This window comes from Mirounga angustirostris, unplaced genomic scaffold (assembly GCF_029215605.1).
Source record: "Mirounga angustirostris isolate CCGP_5_RB_7025 unplaced genomic scaffold, mMirAng1.0.hap1 SCAF_3, whole genome shotgun sequence".
Lineage (NCBI taxonomy): Eukaryota > Metazoa > Chordata > Mammalia > Carnivora > Phocidae > Mirounga > Mirounga angustirostris.
In genome coordinates, this window is record NW_026991711.1 from 87,023,543 (window position 1) to 87,044,148 (window position 20,606).

Below are 20,606 nucleotides of genomic sequence, written 5' to 3' on the forward strand. Positions count from 1 at the left end.
TCCACATATGAGTGAAACCATATAATTGTCTTTCTCTGATTGACTTATTGACTTATTTTGCTCAGCATCATACCCTCCAGTTCCATCCACGTTGATGTAAATGGTAAGATTTCATCCTTTTTGATGGCTGAGTAATATTCCAGTGTGTGTGTGTGTGTGTGTGTGTGTGTGTGTGTGTGTGTACACACTACATCTTCTTTATCCATTCATCTGTCACTGGACATCTGGGAGAACTCTATACAGGAATTCAGCAACATGGCAGGATATAAAATTAATGCACAGAAATCAGTTGCATTTCTATACACTAACAATTAGACAGAAGTAGGGGAAATTAAGGAATTAATCCCATTTACAGTTGCACCCAAAACCATAAGATCTTAGGAATAAACCTGACCAAAGAGGTAAAGGATCTGTATCCTAAAAACTACAGAACACTTATGAAGGAAATCGAGGAAGACACAAAGAAATGGAAAAACATTTCATGCTCATGGATTGGAAGAACAAATATTGTTAAAATGTCTGTGCTACCCAGAGCAATCTACACATTCAGTGCAATCCCTATCAATACCTTTGACATTTTTCATAGAACTAGAACAAATAATCCTAAAATTTGTATGGGATCAAAAAAGACCCCAATAGCCAGAGGAATATTGAAAAAGAAAAGCAAAGCTGGTGGCATCACAATTCCGGACTTCAAGCTCTATTACAAAGCTGTCATCATCAAGACAGTATGGTACTGGCACAAAAACACATAAATCAGTGGAACAGAGTAGAAAACCCAGAAATGGACCCTCAACTCTATGGTCAAACTAATCTTTGACAAATCAGGAAAGAATGTCCAATGGAAAAAAGACCATCTCTTCAACAAATGGTGTTGGGAAAATTGGACAGCCACATGTAGAAGAATGAAACTGGATCATTTCTTTACACCATACACAAAGATAAACTCAAAATGGATGAAAGACCTAAATGTGAGACAGGAATCTGTCAGAATCCTGGAGAACATAGGCTGCAACCTCTTCAACCTCGGCCACAGCAACTTGTTGCTAGACACGTCTCCGAAGGCAAGGGAAACAAAAGCAAAAATTAACTGTTGGGGCTTCATCAAGATAAAAACTTTCACACAGCAAAGGAAACAGTCAACAAAACTAGTTAGGTTGTTTTGAAATCTTAAGTATTTATAGCTCTAAGTTTCTCTCAGTATTGCTTTTGCTGCATCCCATAAGTTGGTTTTTTTTTTTTTTTAAGATTTTATTTATTTATTTGACTGAGAGAGAGACAGCAAGAGAGGGAACACAAGCAGGGGGAGTGGGAGAGGGAGAAGCAGGCCTCCCGTGGAGCAGGGAGCCCGATGTGGGACTCAGTCCCAGGACCCTGGAATCATGACCTGAGCTGAAGGCAGACGCTTAATGACTGAGCCACCCAGGTGCCCCATCCCATAAGTTTTGATATGTTGTGTTTTCATTTTCATCTTTTTCAAGATATTTTATTTCCCTGTGATTTCTTCTTTGAAACATTGGTTAAGAATTTGCTGTACAATTTCCACATCTTTGTGAATTTTCCAGTTTTCCTTCTGCTATTTGCAGTTTCATTCCACTATGATTGGAAAAGGTACTTTGATTTCAAACTTATTAAATTATTAAGACTTTTTTGTGGCCCAACATATGGTCTATCCAGAAAAATATTCCATGTGGACTTGAGAAGAATATATATTCTACTGTTTTTGAGTGGAATGTTCATATAGGTCTGTTAGGTCCAGTTGGTCTATAGTGTTGTTCAAGTCCTCTATTTCCTTGTTGATTTGTGTGGTTGCTCTATTATTGAAAGTGGGGTATTGGGCTTTCAGTTGTTATAGTGTAGGTATGTATTTCTCTTTAATTCCGTCCATGCTTGCTTCATATATTTTGGAGCTCTGCTGTGTGGTGCATATATGTTTATAATTGTTATATCTTCTTCATGAAGTGACCATTTTATCAATATTTAATGTCCTTCTTTGTGTCTTGTAACAGTTTTGACTTATAGTTTATTTTGTCTGATATTAGTGTAGCCACTGCAGTTCTCCTGGTTACTGTTTGCATGGGATATCTTTTTCTGTCCTTTCACTTTCAACCTGTTGTGTCCTTTGATCTTGTAGACAGCATTCTGAAATTGTACTCAATATCATTAATTATCAGGTGATTGTAAATTTTTTTTTAAGATTTTATTTTTTTATTTGACAAGGGAGAGACACAGTGAGAGAGGGAACACAAGCAGGGGGAGTGGGAGAGGGAGAAGCAGGCTTCCTGCGGAGCAGGGAGCCCGATGTGAGGCTTGATCCTAGGACACTGGGATCATGACCTGAGCTGAAGGCAGATGCCTAACAACTGAGCCACCCAAATGCCCCCAGGTGATTGTAAGTTAAAACTATAGTGAGATACTACATAATCACCAGAATGACTAATAGGGTTGGTGAGGATGTGGAAGAACTGGAGCTCTTTTACATTACTGGTGGGAGTATAGAGATTGACAGCTACTTTGAAAAGCATTTGGCAATATCTGCTAAAGTTAACTATATATGTCTTAGTGACCTAGCAATTTCTTCTGGGTGTATATCCAACAGAAATATGTGTTTATGTTCACCAAAAGATATGTTCAAGGAGCTTTGTAGAACTGATATTTGTAAGTCAAAAACTGGAAACATTTATGTCCATCAGTAAAAGGGTGGGTAAATTAACTGATATATGGTCATATAATGGACTATTACACAGCAATGAAAATGAACAAAATATATAGGTAATGTGGAAGAATCTCAGAGCCATAAGAAATATCGAGTGAAAATAAATACAAAAGAATATGGCTTGTGTGAATTAATTAATATGAAATTTAAGAAGAGACAAAACTTAATCTATGGTAATAAATGTCAAAATGATAAAATAAAAAATAAGTTGTGGATAAGAATTTTCAGGTACAGATATGATTCCACTTTGTTTAGTTTTTTTCCTATTAACTTGTACATTTAATTTTGTATATTTTCATGTTTTTGCCAATTTTAGCCTCAATATTGGTAAAAGTACCATAGCTGTTTATATAAGTGCAGCCTTGAGCTGATTTCCATTAGGTTTATGCCACTTTGACTTAACTGTTGTGGTTTGGGGAATTTTTATTGTTATTCCTGAAAGGGATGTTTTGTTTACTGGAAAAAAATTTTGTATTCACAATACTTTATTTTTGAGGTTAGTCAAGATTTGACTTAAACATTTTAAGTTAAAAACTGAAGAATTCAGTTGAGAATTTAAATTTGTAGAAAGACAATATACTGAATAAACCCTCCTCGATCATTTTGTGACATTCTCTATGTGCATGTATATGGGAGGAAAATTCCCATGCTAGCGTTTTTTGAAAGGTGAATTTGAGTGACATACACAGTGTTATAGAAAGTTTGAGATATAAGAAATGAGTATTCAGGTCCTAACTTTGCCCAGCTCTGTGACCTTGAGTAAATTATATTATCTTTTCGGTCCTCAGATTTCTTATTTGTAAAATAGGGGGTTTAGCCTAGATCTTTGTTTCTCAACTATTTAAAATTTAGCCATCTACTTGACTTAATTAAAATGCCCTAACAACTGAGGTAGCATAGTAATTGCCCTTGGGTATGGTATTGCCAGGGTGACATAAAGGGCATTTTTATGTTTTTTTGTTATATCCCTGTATTAATATATATTTAAATTTTTCTTTGACAATTCTTTACTGTTACTTGACATTTCAGAATAACATTACAACTAAAAAAGTAGTTGTAATGTTTAATTTGTTTTTTCAAACTATATGTATGCCACCCCCCAGTAGAGAATTACTAAAATAGTGTCAGTGGTTGCAAAGTGGCAGCATAAAAGGTTTTTTAAAAATTTGAATTAGCTGCTAATATTTGAAAATGAGGACATCTCACATTAAAATTTGGAGCTTTTTGAAAAATCAGCTTATCTGACAATAACTGAGCCTGAATTCCTGTAGGCAGCTGTTGACTAGAGCTGAGTAGCTGTTGCTCCTCTAGATGGGCAGATGATCTCTAGTTATTAACAGAATTTCCCACTTCTATTATTTCTTCCTCTCCCCTTCTCTTTCTGCCTCCCTGTCTCTCTCCCTTTCTCTGTTCTGTTCTTCCAGGATATAATTCATATACCATGAAATACACTTTTTTAAAAGTATGCATAAAACTCACTATTTTTTAGTATATTCACAAAGTTGTATAACCATTCCAGAACATATCATAGTCATTCCCTACTTCCCATACCCCTATCCTGGGAAACCGTTAATCTTTCTGTGTCTATAGATTTGCCTATTCTGGACATTTCATATAAATGCAGTCATATGTATGTGGCATTTTGTATCTGGCTTATCTCACTTAGCATAATGTTTTAGGATTCATCAGTGTTGGAACATGTATCAGTTCTTCATTCCTTTTAATGACTTAAAGGATATGGATATATATTGTTTATTCATCCATCAGTTGATGGACACTTGAGTTTCTGCTTTTGGATTCTTATAAATAATGCTGCATTGAATATTAGTGTACACGTTTTTGTGTGGTTATATGTTTTCACTATTCTTGGGTATATACCTAACAAGTGAAATAGTGATTCATATAGTTCATTTTTCCACATATTCTTTCTTTCTTTTTTTTTTTTTTGAAGATTTTATTTATTTATTTGACAGAGAGAGACACAGGGAGAGAGGGAACACAAGCAGGGGGAGTGGGAGAGGGAGAAGAAGCAGGCTTCCTGCTCTGATGTGGGGCTCGATCCCAGGACCCTGGGATCATGACCTGAGCCGAAGGCAGACGCTTAACAACTGAGCCATGTTTTCCCACATTTTCATCAACACTTGTCATTGTCTGTCATTTGGTTATAGCCATACTATTGGGTGTGAAGTGGTATGCCATTGTGGTTTTGATTTTCATTTCCCTGATGACTGGTGATATTAAGCATCTTCTCAAGTGCTTATTGGTCATTTTTATATCATCTTTGGAGAAATGTCTATTGAAATTCATTGTCCATTTTATAATTGGGTTAGTCCTTTAATTGTTGAACTGTAGTAGTTCTTTATATATTCAGTATACTAGTACCTTATCAAATATATGATTTGGAAATATTTTCTACCAGTCTATGCATAGTCTTTTCACTATGTTGATAGTGTCCTTTGATGTAGAAAAATGTTTAATTTTGATGAAAACCAATTTATTCATTTGTTACTTCTGCTTTTGGTGTCATATTTAAGAAACTATTGCCTAATACAAGGTCGTGAAGATTTACACCTCTGTTCCCTTCTAAGCGTTTTATGGGTTTAGCTTTTACATTTAGGTCTTTGATCCATTTTGAGTGGGTTTTTTTTTTTTTTTTTTTGGCATATTGTATGAGGTAGGGGTCCCTCTTCATGCTTTGGTATGTAGATACCCAGTTCAGTGACATTACTGAATACTGTTCATTCACTGTTGTCTTGACAACCTTGTCAAAAATCATTTGACCATAGATGTTTGGGTTTACTTTGGGACTGAGTTCTACTCCACCAATCTCTATCCTTATGTCAGTACTCCCACTGTTTTGGTTCTATAGCTTTTTAATAAGCTTTGAAATCAGGATATGTGAATCTTCCAACTTTTTCTTTTTCAATATTGTTTTGGCTCTTCAGGGCCTCTTGTAGTTCCTTATGAATTTAAGAATCAGCTTTCCCATTTCTTTTTCAATATTGTTTTGGCTCTTCAGGGCCTCTTGTAGTTCCTTATGAATTTAAGAATCAGCTTTCCCATTTCTGGAAAAAAAAAAAAAAGCGCCAGTGGAATTTTGATAGCGATTGCATCGAATCTGTAGATCACTATGGGAATATTCCCAACTTAAAGATACTGTCTTCCAGGGCGCCTGGGTGGCTCAGATGGTTAAGCATCTGCCTTTGGCTCAGGTCATGATCCCAGTGTCCTGGGATCAAGCCCCGCATTAGGCTCCCTGCTTAGCAGGGGGCCTGCTTCTCCCCCTCCCTCTGCTTCTCCCCCTGCTCATGTTCTCTCTCTCTCTCTCTGTGTCTCAAATGAATAAATTAAAAAAAATCTTTAAAAAAAAATACCGTCTTCCATCCATGAATGTGGGATACCTTTCTGTACATTTAAATCTTCAAGTTTATTCAGTAATGTTTTATAAACAGTGTATATATTATTTGTGTTTTTTTAAGTATATTCCTAAGTAATTTATTCTTTTTGATATTATAAATGGACTTTATTTTTTTATGTGATTTTTAAAAATCTTATTTATATTTTATATATATACTATACTTTTATGTATATATATTTATACATATATTTATATATATATATTAACTATATAGTTAACATGCGGTGTTAAATTAGTTTCAGATGTTTGTGAATCACAATGTAGTGATTCAGCATTTCTGTGTGTTACTTAGTGGTCATCAAGATAATCCTCTTCACCTATTTCACTCATCCCCCACACCCACCTCCCCTCTGGTAACCATCTGTTTGTTCTTTATAGTTAAGAATCTGTTTTTTGGTTTGTCTTTTTTTCCTTTGCTCATTTGTTTTGTTTCTTAAATTCCACATATGAGTGAAATCATGTGGTATATTTCTTTCTCTGACTGACCTCACTTAGCATTATACTGTCTAGCTCCATCCACATTGTTGCATATGGCAAGATTTCATCCTTCTTTTTTTTTAAGATTTTATTTATTTATTTGACAGACACAGTGAGAGAGGGAACACAAGCAGGTGGAGTGAGAGAGGGAGACGCAGGCTCCCCGCTGTGCAGAGAGCCCAACGAGGGGCTCGATCCCAGGACCCTGGAATCATGACCTGAGCCGAAGGCAGACGCTTAACGACTGAGCCACCCAGGCGCCCCAAGATTTCATCCTTTTTAATGGCCAAATAATATTCAAATGGAATTTAATTTCATTTTCATAAAGTCATTACTAGTATATAGAAATACAACTGATTTTTAAAAAATATTGTCATCCTGCAACTGTATGGAGCTTGTTCATTAACTCTAATAATGTTTTTGTGAAATTATTATTATTATTATTTTTGTATACAACATTATCACCTACAAATAGGGATGCTTTCATTTCTTATCCAGTCTGGATTTCATTTATTTCATTTTCTTGCCTCATCTTCTGGATAGAACCTGCAGTACAGTATTAAAAAGGAGTGGCAAGACTGGTCATCCTTATTTTGTTTCTAATCTTAGGGGGCATGCATCTAGTCTTTCACCATTAAGTATGCTGTTAGCTGTGGGTTTTTCATGGGTGCCCTTTATCAACTTGAGCAATTCCCTTCTCTTTCTAGTCTTTTGAGTATTTAAGGCCGTTGGATTTTGGCAAATGCTTTTTCTTTGTCTATTGAAGTGATCATTTGGTTTTTGTCCTTTATTATTTGTTATGTTAATCACCATACATCATTAGTTTTTGATGTAGTGTTCCATGATTCATTGTTTGCATGTAACACCCAGTGCTCCATGCAATATGTGCCTTCTTTAATACCCAGAAGCAGGCTAACCCATCCCCCCAACAACCTCCCCTCTAGAATCCTCAGTTTGTTTCTCAAGAGTCCATAGTCTCTCATGGTTCGTCTCCCCCTCCGATTTCCCGCTCTTCATTCTTCCCTTCCTGCTATCTTCTTCTTCTTCTTGTTTTAATCATATAACGTATTATTTGTTTCAGAGGTACAGGTCTGTGATTCAACAGTCTTACACAATTCACAGCACTCACCATAGCACATACCCTCCCCAATGTCTATCACCCAGCGACCCCATCCCTCCCAACCCCCACCACTCCAGCAACCCTTAGTTTGTTTACTGAGATTAAGAATTCCTTATATCAGTGAGGTCATATGATATGTGTCTTTCTCTGATTGACTTATTTCACTCAGCGTAACACCCTCCAGTTCCATCCACGTCATTGCAAATGGCAAGATCTCATTCCTTTTGATGACTGCATAATATTCCATTGTATATAGATACCACGTCTTCTTTATCCATTCATCTGTTGATGGACATCTTGGCTCTTTCCATACTTTGGCTATTGGGGACATTGCTGCTATAAACATTGGGGTGCACATACCCCTTCGGATCCCTACATTTGTATCTTTGGGGTAAATACCCAGTAGTGCAATTGCTGGATCTTATGGTAGCTCTATTTTCAACTTTTTGAGGACCCTCCATACTGTTTTCCAGAGTGGCTGCACCAGCTTGCATTCCCACCAGCAGTGTAGGAAGGTTCCCCTTTCTCTGCATCCCCACCAACATCTGTTGTTTCCTGACTTGTTAATTTTAGCCATTCTGACTGGTGTGAGGTAATATCTCATTGAGGTTTTGATTTGGATTTCCCGGATGCTGAGCGATGTTGAGCACTTTTTCATGGGTCTGTTGGCCATTTGGATATCTTCTTTGGAAAAATGTCTGCTCATGTCTTTTGCCCATTTCTTGATTGGATCATTTGTTCTTTGGGTGTTGAGTTTAAGAAGTTCTTTATAGATTTTGGATACTAGTCCTTTATCTGATAGATCATTTGCAAATATCTTCTCCCATTCTGTCAGTTGTTTTTTGGTTTTGTTGATTGTTTCTTTTGCTGTACAAAAGCTTTTTATCTTGATGAAGTCCCAATAGTTCATTTTTGCCCTTGCTTCCCTTCCCTTTGGCAATGTTTCTAGGAAGAAGGTGCTGTGGCTGAGGTCAAAGAGGTTGCTGCCTGTGTTCTCCTCTAGGATTTTGACGGACTCCTGTCTCACATTTAGGTCTTTCAACCGTTTTGAGTCTATTTTTGTGTGTGGTGTAAGGAAATGGTCCAGTTTCATTCTTCTGCATGTGACTGTCCAATTTTCCCAACACCATTTGTTGAAGAGACTGTCTTTTTTCCATTGGACATTCTTTCCTGCTTTAATGAAGATTAGTTGACCATAGAGTTGATGGTCCATTTCTGGGTTCTCTATTATGTTCCACTGATCTGTGTGCCTGTTTTTGTGCCAGTACCATACTGTCTTGATGATTACAGCTTTGTAGTAGAACTTGAAGTCTTATTGTGATGCTACCAGCTTTGCTTTTCTTCTTCAACATTCTTCTGGCTATTTGGGGTCTCTTCTGGTTCCATACAAATTTTAGGATTATTTGTTCCATTTCTTTGAAAAAAGTTGATGGTATTTTGACAGGGATTGCATTGAATGTGTAGATTGCTCTAGGTAGCATTGACATCTTCACAATATTTGTTCTTCCAATCCATGAGCATGGAACGTTTTTCCATTTCTTTGTGTCTTCCTCAGTTTCTTCCATGAGTATTTTATAGTTTTCTGAGTACAGATCTTTTGCCTCTTTGGTTAGATTTATTCCTAGGTATCTTATGGTTTTGGGTGCAATTGTAAATGGGATTGACGCCTTAATTTTTCTTTTGTCTTGTTGTGGGTGTATAGGAATGCCACTGACTTCTGTGCATTGATTTTATATCCTGCCACTTTACTGAATTCCTGTATGAGTTTTAGCAGTTCTGGGGTGGAGTCTTTGGGTTTTCCACATAAAGTATCATATCATCTGCAAAGAGTGGGAGTTTGACTTCTTCTTTGCTGATTCGGATGCCTTTTATTTCTTTTTGTTGTCTGATTGCTGTGGCTAGGACTTCTAATACTATGTTGAATAGCAGTGGTGATAGTGGACATCCCTGCCGCATTCCTGACCTTAGGGGGGAAGCTCTCAATTTCTCCCCATTGAGTATGATATTCACCGTGGATTTTTCATAGATGGCTTTTATGATATTGAGATATGTATACCCTCTATCCCTACACTCTGAAGAGTTTTGATCAAGAAAAGATGCTGTACTTTGTCAAATGCTTTTTCTGCATCTATTGAGAGGATCATATGATTCTTGTTCTTTCTTTTGTTAATGTATTGTATCACATTGATTGATTTGCGGATGTTGAACCAACCTTGCAGCCCAGGAACAAATCCCACTTGGTCGTGGTGCATAATCCTTTTAATGTACTGTTGGATCCTATTGCCTAGTATTTTGGTGAGAATTTTTGCATCCATATTCATCAAGGATATTGGTCTGGAATTCTCCTTTTTGATGGGGTCTTTGTCTGGTTTTGGCATCAAGGTAATGGTGGCCTCATAAAACGAATTTGGAAGTTTTCCTTCCATTTCTATTTTTTGGAACAGTTTCAGAAGAATAGGTTTTATTTATTTATTTATTTTTTTAAATTTTTTTTTTTTAAGTTTTTTTTATTTATTTGAGACAGAGAGAATGAGAGAGAGAGAGCACATGAGAGGTGGGAGGGTCAGAGGGACTCGATCCCGGGACTCCAGGATCATGACCTGAGCCGAAGGCAGTCGCTTAACCAACTGAGCCACCCAGGCGCCCAGAAGAATAGGTTTTAATTCTTCTTTAAATGTTTGGTAGAATTCCCCTGGGAAGCCATCTGGCCTTGGGCTTTTTTTTGTTGGGAGATTTTTGATTACTGCTTCAATTTCCTTCGTGGTTATAGGTCTGTTCGGGTTTTCTATTTCTTCCTGGTTCAGTTTTGGTAGTTGGTACATCTCTAGGAATGCATCCATTTTTCTTCCAGATTATCTAATTTGCTGGCATAGAGTTGCTCATAATATGTTCTTATAATTGTTTTTCTTTGAGGTTGGTTGTGATCTCTCCTCTTTCATTCATGATTTTATTTATTTGGGTCTTTCTGTTTTCTTTTTGATAAGTCTGGCCAGGGGTTTATCAATCTTCTTAATTCTTTCAAAGAACCAGCTCCTAGTTGCGTTGATCTCTTCTACTGTTCTTTTGGTTTCTGTTTCATTGATTTCTGCTCTGATCTTTATTATTTTTCTTCTGCTGGGTTTAGGCTTTATTTACTGTTCTTTCTCCAGCTCCTTTAGGTGGAGGGTTAGGTTGTGTATTTGAGACCTTCCTTGTTTCTTGAGAAAGGCTTGTATTGCTATATACTTTCCTTTGCTGTATCCCAAAGATTTTGAACAGTTGTGTTTTCATTTTCATTTGTTTCCATGAATTTTTTAAATTCTTCTTTAATTTCCTAGTTGACCCATTCATTCTTTAGTAGGATGCTCTTTAGCCTCCATGTATTTGAGTTCTTTCCGACTTTCCTCTTGTGACTGAGTTCTAGTTTCAAAGCATTGTGGTCTGAAAACATGCAGGGAATGATCCCAGTCTTTTGGTACCAGATGAGACCTGATTTGTGACCTAGGATGTGATCTATTCTGGAGAATGTTCCATGTGCACTTGAGAAGAATGTGTATTCTGTTGGTTGAGAAGAATGTGTATTCTTTTGCTTTGGGATGGAATGTTCTGAATATATCTGAAGTCCATTTGGTCCAGTGTGTCATTTAAAGTTCTTACTTCCTTGTTGATCTTTTGCTTAGATTATCTGTCCATTGCAGTGAGGGGGGTGTTAAAGTCCCCGACTATTATTGTATTAGTGTAGATGTGTTTCTTTGATTTTGTTATTAATCAGCTTTTATTAATTGGCTGCTCCCATGTTAGGGGCATAAATATTTACAATTGTTAGATCTTCTTGTTGGATAGACCCTTTAATTATGATATAGTGTCCTTCCTCGTTTCTTATTCCAGTCTTTGGTTTAAAATCTAATTTGTCTGATATAAGGATTGCCACCCCAGCTTGCTTTTGATGTCCATTGGCATGATAAATTGTTTTCCACCCCCTCACTTTCAATTTGTAGGTGTCTTGAGGTCTAAAATGAGTTTCTTGCAGACAGCATATCAATGGGTCTTGCCTTTTTATCTAGTCTGATAGCCTGTGTCTTTGATTGGGGCATTTAGCCCACTTACATTCAGGGTAACTATTGAAAGATAGGAATTTAGTGCCATTGTATTGCCTGTAAGGTGACTGTTACTGTATATTGTCTGTATTCCTTTCTGGTCTGTGTTACTTTTAGGGTCTCTCTTTGCTTAGAGGACCCCTTTCAATATTTCTTGTAGGGCTGGTTTCGTGTTTTCAAATTCCTTTAGTTTTTGTTTGTCCTGGAAGCTTTTTTATCTCTCCTATTTTCAGTGACAGCCTAGCTGGATATAGTATATTCTTGGCTACATATTTTTCTCATTTAGTGCTCTGAATAATCATGCCAATCCTTTCTGGTCTGCCAGGTCTCTGTGGATAGGTCTGTTGCCAATCTAATGTTTCTACCATTCTAGGTTACAGATCTCTTTTCCCAAGCTGCTTTCAGGATTTTCTCTTTGTTGCTGAGCCTCGTAAGTTTTCCATTTAGATGTTGGGGTGTTGACCTGTTTTTATTGATTTTGAGGGGGATTCTCTGTGCTTCCTGGCTTTTGATGCCTGTTTCCTTCCCCAAATTAGGGAAGTTCTCTGCTATAATTTGCTCCAATATACCTTCTGCCCCTCTCTCTCTTTCTTCTTTTGGGATCTCAAGTATTCTATTATTGTTTCATCTTATGCTATCGCTTATCTCTCGAATTCTGCCCTCGTGATCCAGTACTTGTTTATTTCTCTTTTTCTCAGCTTCTTTATTTTCTTTCTTTCTTTTTTTTTTTTAAGATTTTATTTATTTATTTGAGAGAGAGAGAATGAGAGACAGCATGAGAGGGAGGAGGGTCAGAGGGAGAAGCAGAATCCCTGCCGAGCAGGGAGCCCGATGCGGGACTCGATCCCGGGACTCCAGGATCATGACCTGAGCCGAAGGCAGTCGCTTAACCAACTGAGCCACCCAGGCGCCCTCAGCTTCTTTATTTTCCATTATTTGGTCTTCTATATCACTGATTCTCTCTTCTGCCTCATTTAACCTAGCAGTTAGAGCCTCCATTTTTGATTGCACCTCATTAGTAGCCTTTTTGATTTCGACTTGGTTAGATTTTAGTTGTTTTATTCCTGCAGAAAGGGTTTCTCTAATATCTTCTATGCTTTTCTCAAGCCCAGCTAGTATCTTTCAGATCGTCCTTCTGAACTCTAGTTCCGACATTTTACTAATGTCCGTATTGATTAGGTCCCTGGCAATTGGTATTCCCTCTTGTTCTTTTTTTTGAGGTGATTTTTTTCCATCTTGTCATTTTGTCCAGAGGAGAATAGATGAATGAGAGAACAAAATGCTAACGGTAAGAGCGTCCCCAGAAAATATACACTAAACAAATCAGAAGAGACCTGAAACTGGGGGAAGAGAAAGGGAAAGAAAAAAAGAAAAAGAAAAAGATAAAAACAAAGCCAAAAACAAAAAACAAAACAGAGTATGATCAAATATGATCAGTCTGGTGCATAGATCAGTGCCACACACTAGATTTTGGGCGTATTTTGTTCTGTTAGAAGAAAGTGCCTCTCAAATTTTTAAAGAAAGAAAAATATATGTACAAAAATAAGGGTTAATACTATGAAGGGATGGAATATGATTGTAATTTTATAAAAAGAATTAATTAGAAGTTGGTTGAATAAAGAAAGAAGAGGATTAAAAAAGAGAATGTGATCAGGCAGCAGAATAGAACAAAGTCATACACTAGAGATTTTGGGTATATTTTGGTCTCTTAGAAGAAACTGTATCCCAAAATTTTAAAGAGAGAACATATTATACATATATACCAAAAATAAGGTTAACTACTATGAAGGGATAGAATATGACTCTAAAAATGAAAAATAAAAAAGATTTTTTAAAAAAGGAATTGATAAGATTTTGGTTGATAAAGGGAATCATGGGAAAAAAGCCATGATTTCTATGTGCAGTATTCCCCTAGCGCTGGAGTTCTGCCGTTCTCATTGATTGGTAAACTTGGTCTTGACTGGCTGTTCCTCCTGATCTTCTGGGGGAGGGGCCTGTTGCCGTGGTTCCCAAACGTCTTTGCCAGAGGCGGAATTGCACCCCCCTTGCCGGTCCGTGCTAAGTAATCTGCTCGGGTTTGCTCTTGGGAGCTTTTGTTCCCTGCGAGCTTTCCTTACAGCTTTGGAGGATGAGAGTGAAGTGGCGGCCTTCCAGTCTCCTCCCGGGAGGGACCAAGAACTCAGGGGCCCTACTCCTCAGTGAGCCCCCAGAGAAAAGCAGTCCGTCATTCCTGTCTCCCCAGTCTCCGGCTGTACTCTGTGCTCACCTGGCTTGTGACTCAGCGTTTCTCTCTCTGGCACATGACCCCATGTGGAGTCTCCAAACCCAGCAAATCCTTTTTAGTGCGCTCCTGTGCCACTCCTCCCCAGGGAGGAAGGGGAGTCTCCCCAGATCTTCCACTTGTTGAGTCCCTGCTGGAAGAGCAGTGGCCCTACTGTGTCACGGTTTATGGCAACCCTGACCTGAGAGCCCACTCCTTGGCTCCGTCTCTGTAGCTGGCTTCCCTGCTCCAATACCTGGGAGCTCTGCCACACTCAGGCACCCCTGGTGTTTCTGTGACCCCGGGGGTGCTGGGACCACAGTGTCCCAGCAAGGATTCTACCTCCCGCTTAGCCCCTGGAGGGACGTCTCTCAGCGGAGCGGACGTGTAAAATTTTTGATTTTGTGCTCTGCTGCTCTATTACTTGCCCATAGGGCTGACAGAGGCCCCCCCTACCGTCTGTCTTCCCGAACATCGCCTCGATTCACTTCTCTGCACGTCCTACCTTCCAGAATGTGGTCGCTTTTCTGTTCAGAGAGTTGCTGCTATTCTTTTCTTTGATCTCCTGTTGAGTTCGTAAGTGTTCAGAATGGTTTGATCCCTATCTAGCTGAATTCCTGGGACCAGACGAAATTTAGGTCTCCTACTCCTCTGCCATCTTCCCCAGTAAAAAAAAATTTGTCCTTTATTCTATTAATGCTGTTTATTACATTGATATTTATATGCTGAACCTACCTTGCTTTTGTGGGATATATCCCACATGTTCATAGTGTATAATTTCTTTTTTTCATGTTCTAGATTAGGTTTTTTTAGTATTTTGTTGAGGACTTTTATATCTATATTCATTTGGGTATTTAGTTTTCTTGTAATGTTTTTGTCTGGTTTGGTTATCAGAGTAATACTGGTTTCAGTACTCTTTCTCTTTGTCTGTCTTTTAATAATTTGTGGTAAGTTTTCCTTAAAAGTTTGAAGGCATCTGGTTTTGACTTCTATTTGCCGAAAGTTTTCATTTCTAAATCAGTCTCATTAATTTTTATATTGAATTCAGATTTCTAAATTTCTTCTTGAGTTAGTTTTGGTAGTTTGTAGTAATTTATTTCATCCAGGTGATCTAGTTTATTGGAAATATAGTTCATAGTATTTGCTTATTTTTCTTTCTGTAAGGTTGATAGTAATGCTCTGTCTTTAATCCTGAGCTTAGTTGTTTGTGTTTTTCTCCTTTTTTCATTAGTCTAGCTAAAAGTTTGTTAATTTTATTTCTCTTTTTAAAGAACCAATTTTTTGTCTCATTGGTTTTAAAAATTTATATTGTTTTATTTCCTAGTTTATTTCCACTCTAATCCTTATCGTTTCCTTCCTTCTGCTTGCTTTGGGTTTCAAATGCTCTTTTTTCCAGGGTCTTAAGGTAGATGTTTAGGTTACTGATTTAAGATCCTTGCCATTTTTTAATATGAGCATTTATAGTTACAAATTTCTCTCTAAGTTGTACTTTAGGCGCATCCGGTAAGTGTCAGTATGTTTTCATTTTCATTTATCCAAAAGTATTTTCTGATTTTTTTCATCACTTCTTTTTTGACTCTGGTTTTTTAGTGGTGTGTTTAATTTTCACACATTTGTGAATTTCCCAAATTTCCTTCTGTTATCAGTTTCTGATTGCATTGCATTGTTGTCAGGGAACATACTTCATACGACTTCAGTCCATTTATACTTACCAGGATTAGTTTTATTGCCTAACATATGGTCTGTTTTGGAAAATGTTTTATGTGCATTTCTGAAGAATGTGTATTCTGCTGTTTTGGGGTTGAAGTTGTATAAATGTCTATTAATAGTCAAAGTTTTATAGTGTTACTCAAGTCTTCTGTTTTCTCACTGATTTTTCTATTTTATCCATTGTTGAAAATGGGGTTTGAAATCTGCAACTATTATTTTTTATTTTTATTTTTTGCAACTATTATTTTTTAATTATCTATTTCTTTCAATTTTGTAATTTTTTTTCCCTGTATTTTGAGAGTTTGTTGTTAGGTGCATACATGTTTATATTTGCTATATATTGTTGATGAGCTGGCCATGTTTTCATTATAAATGTTCTCCTTTGTGTCTAATAACAATTTTTGCATTCCATTTTGTTTTCTATTAGTATAACCACTGCAGGGCTTTTCTGACTCCTGCTTGTATGGTATATCTTTTTCCATCTTTTACTTTTATTCTTTTTTGTCTTTGAATCTGAAGTGTGTCTGTTGTAGACAGCATATGGTTGGATCAGTGCTTTTTAATCTGTTGTGCTAATCTCTATTCTTTAAATGGTTTGTTTATTCCACTTATATTTAATGTAATTATATGTGGGTAGAATTATATCTGGTACTTTATATTGGTGTTTTATGTGTGTTATGTCTTTTTTTTGTTCCTCATTTTTCTTTTATTGCTTTCTTTTGCATTAGATATTTTCTAGTATGCTAATTTATTTCTTCTGGTTTTTTTGCAATTTTTTAAAAGTTTATTTGTATAGTTGAGCTAGGATTAAAATTAATAATTTAACACAATGTAGTTTGGGTTTATACCAACTTAATTATAGTGATACACATACACTTTTTTATATAACTCCACTCTTCTTCTTTGTGCTGTTGTTATACAAATTATATATTATGTGCCCAACAAAACACTTTACATCATTGCTTTATGCAGTTTCTTTAAACCTGTGTATTTCTTGTTGTTGCTTGTGTAGAAGAGAATTAACATAGTAGGCCTCATTGCATATCGTTAGAATGAACTGCTTCAGAGGTCCACCCTTGGCTAGCATCTGAAGACTTATCAGGGTCCACACCTGCCTAACTGCTAATAATGGCTCACTGTGCCTAAGCTCCTTATACAAACAGTATAGTTTATGCTGGACACCTGCTTTTCTTCTGGGAGTTAGGAATTTTCGTATGTGCTGGGCAGAGGATATCTATTGATCAGCTTCTAATAAAAACCCTAGGTACCGAGTTTCTTAATCTTTCCTGGTTGGTGACATTTTACATGTGTTGTCATAACTCATGTCTGGGTGGGGGCAGGAACAATTAACTGTGTCCTATGTGACTCTATTAAAAAAAGATCCTTAAGAACTAGCCCTGATCTTCCCTGGACTTTGCCCCATGTGCCTTTTCCCTTTGCTGATTTTTCTCTGTATCCTTTTGCCATAATAAATTATAGCTTGTCAGTGTGACTATATTGCTGAGTCTTTTTTTTTTTTTAAAGATTTTATTTATTTATTCATAAGAGACAGAGAGAGAGAGAGAGGCAGAGGGAGAAGCAGGCTCCCAGCTGAGCAGGGAGCCCGATGCGGGACTTGATCCCAGGACCCTGGGATCATGACCTGAGCCGAAGGCAGATGCTTAACCATCTGAGCCACCCAGGCGCTCTAATGCTGAGTCTTTTGAGTTCTCTAGCAAGTCATAAAAACTGGGTGTGGTCTTAAATACTCACTACATACTGCTGTAACAGGTTACCACAAATTTGGTGGCTTAAAACAACCTAAGTTTATTGTCTTAAAGTTTTGGAAGTCAGAAGTCTGAAATGAGTCTCACTGGGCTAAAATCAAGTTGTCAGCATTGCTGTACTCCTTTTGGAGGCTCTAGGGGAAAATTCATTTTTCTTGTCTTTCCCACTTTCTAGCAGCTGCCATATTCATTAGCTCATGGCTATCCCAGTCCATCTTCAAAGCCAAAAGTGACTGATCAAGACTTTATTATGCAGCATCACTCTGACATTCACTTTCCTGCTTATTCCTTTATTTATAATGATCCCTGTGATTATGTTAGGTCTGACCCCAATGATCCAGGGTAATCCTCATCTTAAATTTGTTAATGTATCGGGGCGCCTGGGTGGCTCAGTCGTTAAGCGACTGCCTTCAGCTCAGGTCATGATCCCAAGGTCGTGGGATCAAGCCCCGCATCAGGCTCCCTGCTCTGCGGGAAGCCTGCTTCTCCCTCTCCCACTCCCCCTGCTTGTGTTCCCTCTCTTGCTGTGTCTCTCTCTGTAAAATAAATAAAATCTTTAAAAAAAAATTTGTTAATGTATCATATTTTCAAAGTTCCTTTTGCCATGTAAGGTAATATATATGTAAACGTTCTAGGAAATGAGATGTGGACACCTTTGGGGTGGAACATTTTTGTGCCTATCACATTCATATATAGAAGAAATGAAAAGAAACAAACATTTTTGTGGTCTTTTATCTTTAGATATATAATTAATAACCATTACTCGTGCTCTTTCTGCATGTAGATTGGATTTACTGTCCAGTGTCCTTTATATTTTAGCCTGAAGGACTCCTTTTGTATTTTTTTTTTTTTTAAAGATTTTATTGTAGGGCAGCTCTAGTTAGAATGAATTCTCTGTGTTTGTTTATGTAAGAATGTCTTAATTTTGTTTTCAGTTTTGTAGGATGGTTTTGCTGGATATAGAATTCTTGGTTGGTAGTCTTTTTCTTTCAGAACTCTGAATGTTATCCACTGCTTTCTGCCTTCCTAGGTTATCACAGAAAATCACTTAAGCATCCCTTGTACATGATGAGTTCCTTCTTTCTTGATGCTCTCAGATTCTTCATCTTTTAACAGTTTTAGTGTGATGTGTCTAGGTGTAGATCACTTTGATTTTATCCTACCTGTAGTTGGTTGAGCTTCTTGGGTGTGTAAATTGTTTCTCACCAAATTTGGAAAGTTTTTCACTACTATTTTTTGAAATAGTCTTTATGCACCTTTCTTTTTCTCCTCTTGTTTTGGGACTCCCATTATGCATATGTTGGTGTGCTTAATGGTTTCAGATACTTTATTTTCCAACTCTGAAATATCTGTCTGGTACTTTTTTAAAATTTTTGTTTTTTTGTTGACATTCTCTGTGATGAGTCCTCATTCTCATACATTCTTCAGTTTTTTAGTCATGACTTCCTTAGTTCTTTGAACATATTTAAAATAGCTGATTTAATCTCTCTGTCTAGTTAGTCCAACATTTGGGCTCCCTCACAGTCAGTTTCTGCTGGTTTCTTTTTTCCCCCATGTATGGGTCATACTGTATTTATATATCTCATAATTTTTTCTTGAAAAAAATAGTATGTCACCTCTGGAAATCAGATTTCCCTCCCATTCCGGTGTGTTTTGTTTATTCTTAATTTGTTTAGTGACTTTTGGGCACTAATTTTTTTAAAGTTTATATTCTGTGTTGTGTGTGGTCATTGAAGATTGCTCAGTTCAGTTGTTAGGTGAAAGCCTAGGGCCTCCTTTGGCCTTTCTTGATTATGCAACAGTTCTGGGCATATGTTTGACTTTCAGAGTCCCAGGAATCTGTTGGAGCTATTCAGACCTCTTTACTGAAATCTCATTCCTCAACGTGTCTAAAACCTATTTTTTGCCCCAGCACTTCTCCCCTTTCTCAGACCATTGAGATAGCAGCAGTTGTTCTTGGTAGGTTTCAGCAAACACCCCAAGCTCTTTGCACTGGAAGAACTTTATTTAGTCAGGTTAAATAAAATCAGCCTTCCACGTTGGTTCTATTGACCAACCACTAGATAGGTCGTATGGCATTTTTTTTGGAATCGGACTTTGAAGAAGTTCCAGTCCCTTTCTGCCCTCTCCAGTGGCAGTCAAGCTGCTTATTTTCACAGTGACTGTGGACTGTTGGTTTACATTGCTATTTTGGAGCTAGGGGTAAGGGTAGAGATAGGAATAGGAAAGGTCAGAGGCTCTCTCTTTTTTTTTTTTTAAAGATTTTTTTATTTATTCATTTGAGACACAGAGATACAGAGAGAGAGAGAGAGAGAGAGCATGAGCAGGGAGAGAGGCAGAGGGAGAGGGAGAAGCAGGCTCCTTGCTGAGCAGGGAGCCCGATGCGGGACTCGATCCAGGGACTCCAGGATCATGACCTGAGCCGAAGGCAGACGCTGCTTAACCACCTGAGCCACCCAGGTGCCCCCAGAGGCTCTCTTTTTACCAAGATTCTTAAGTGCTGCCCAGATTGCTGCAAGCCTTTGGGTAGTTCTAGAGTTCTGAAAAAGTTGATTCTGACAATTTTTTCTTTTTTGGAAGAGAGAATTTTTGTAGATATTTACTATTTTTTTGATGTTCTCCTTTTTTGTCCTTAAACATGACCTTTTCTGTTCATTTTTTTTTTTTTTTAAGATTTTTATTTATTTGAGAGAGAGAGAATGAGAGACAGATAGCAAGAGAGGGAAGAGGGTCAGAGGGAGAAGCAGACCCCCGCTGAGCAGGGAGCCCGATGTGGGACTCGATCCCGGGACTCCAGGATCATGACCTGAGCTGAAGGCAGTCGCTTAACCAACTGAGCCACCCAGGCGCCCTTTTTCTGTCCATTTTTATATCTGCCCTGTAGGAATTTGAGTTTATTGGATTATTCCTAAGATTTTTGACTTTTCTGGGGCACCTGGGTGGCTCAGTTGAGAGTCCAACTCTTGGTTTTGGCTCAGGTCATCATGTCATGGGTTGTGAGATCAAGCCCTGAGTCAGACTCTGAACTCAGCGCAGAGTCTGCCTAAGATTCTTTCCCCTTCT

General features: G+C 37.6%; 1 protein-coding gene across 5 annotated transcripts in view; it reads left to right on the plus strand.

Annotated features, from left to right (window-relative positions):
• The window catches only part of MAP3K2 (mitogen-activated protein kinase kinase kinase 2), a 102,351-nt gene that overhangs the window by 41,526 nt on the left and 40,219 nt on the right, over positions 1–20,606 (plus strand). The gene's annotated exons all lie outside the window — the stretch shown is intronic.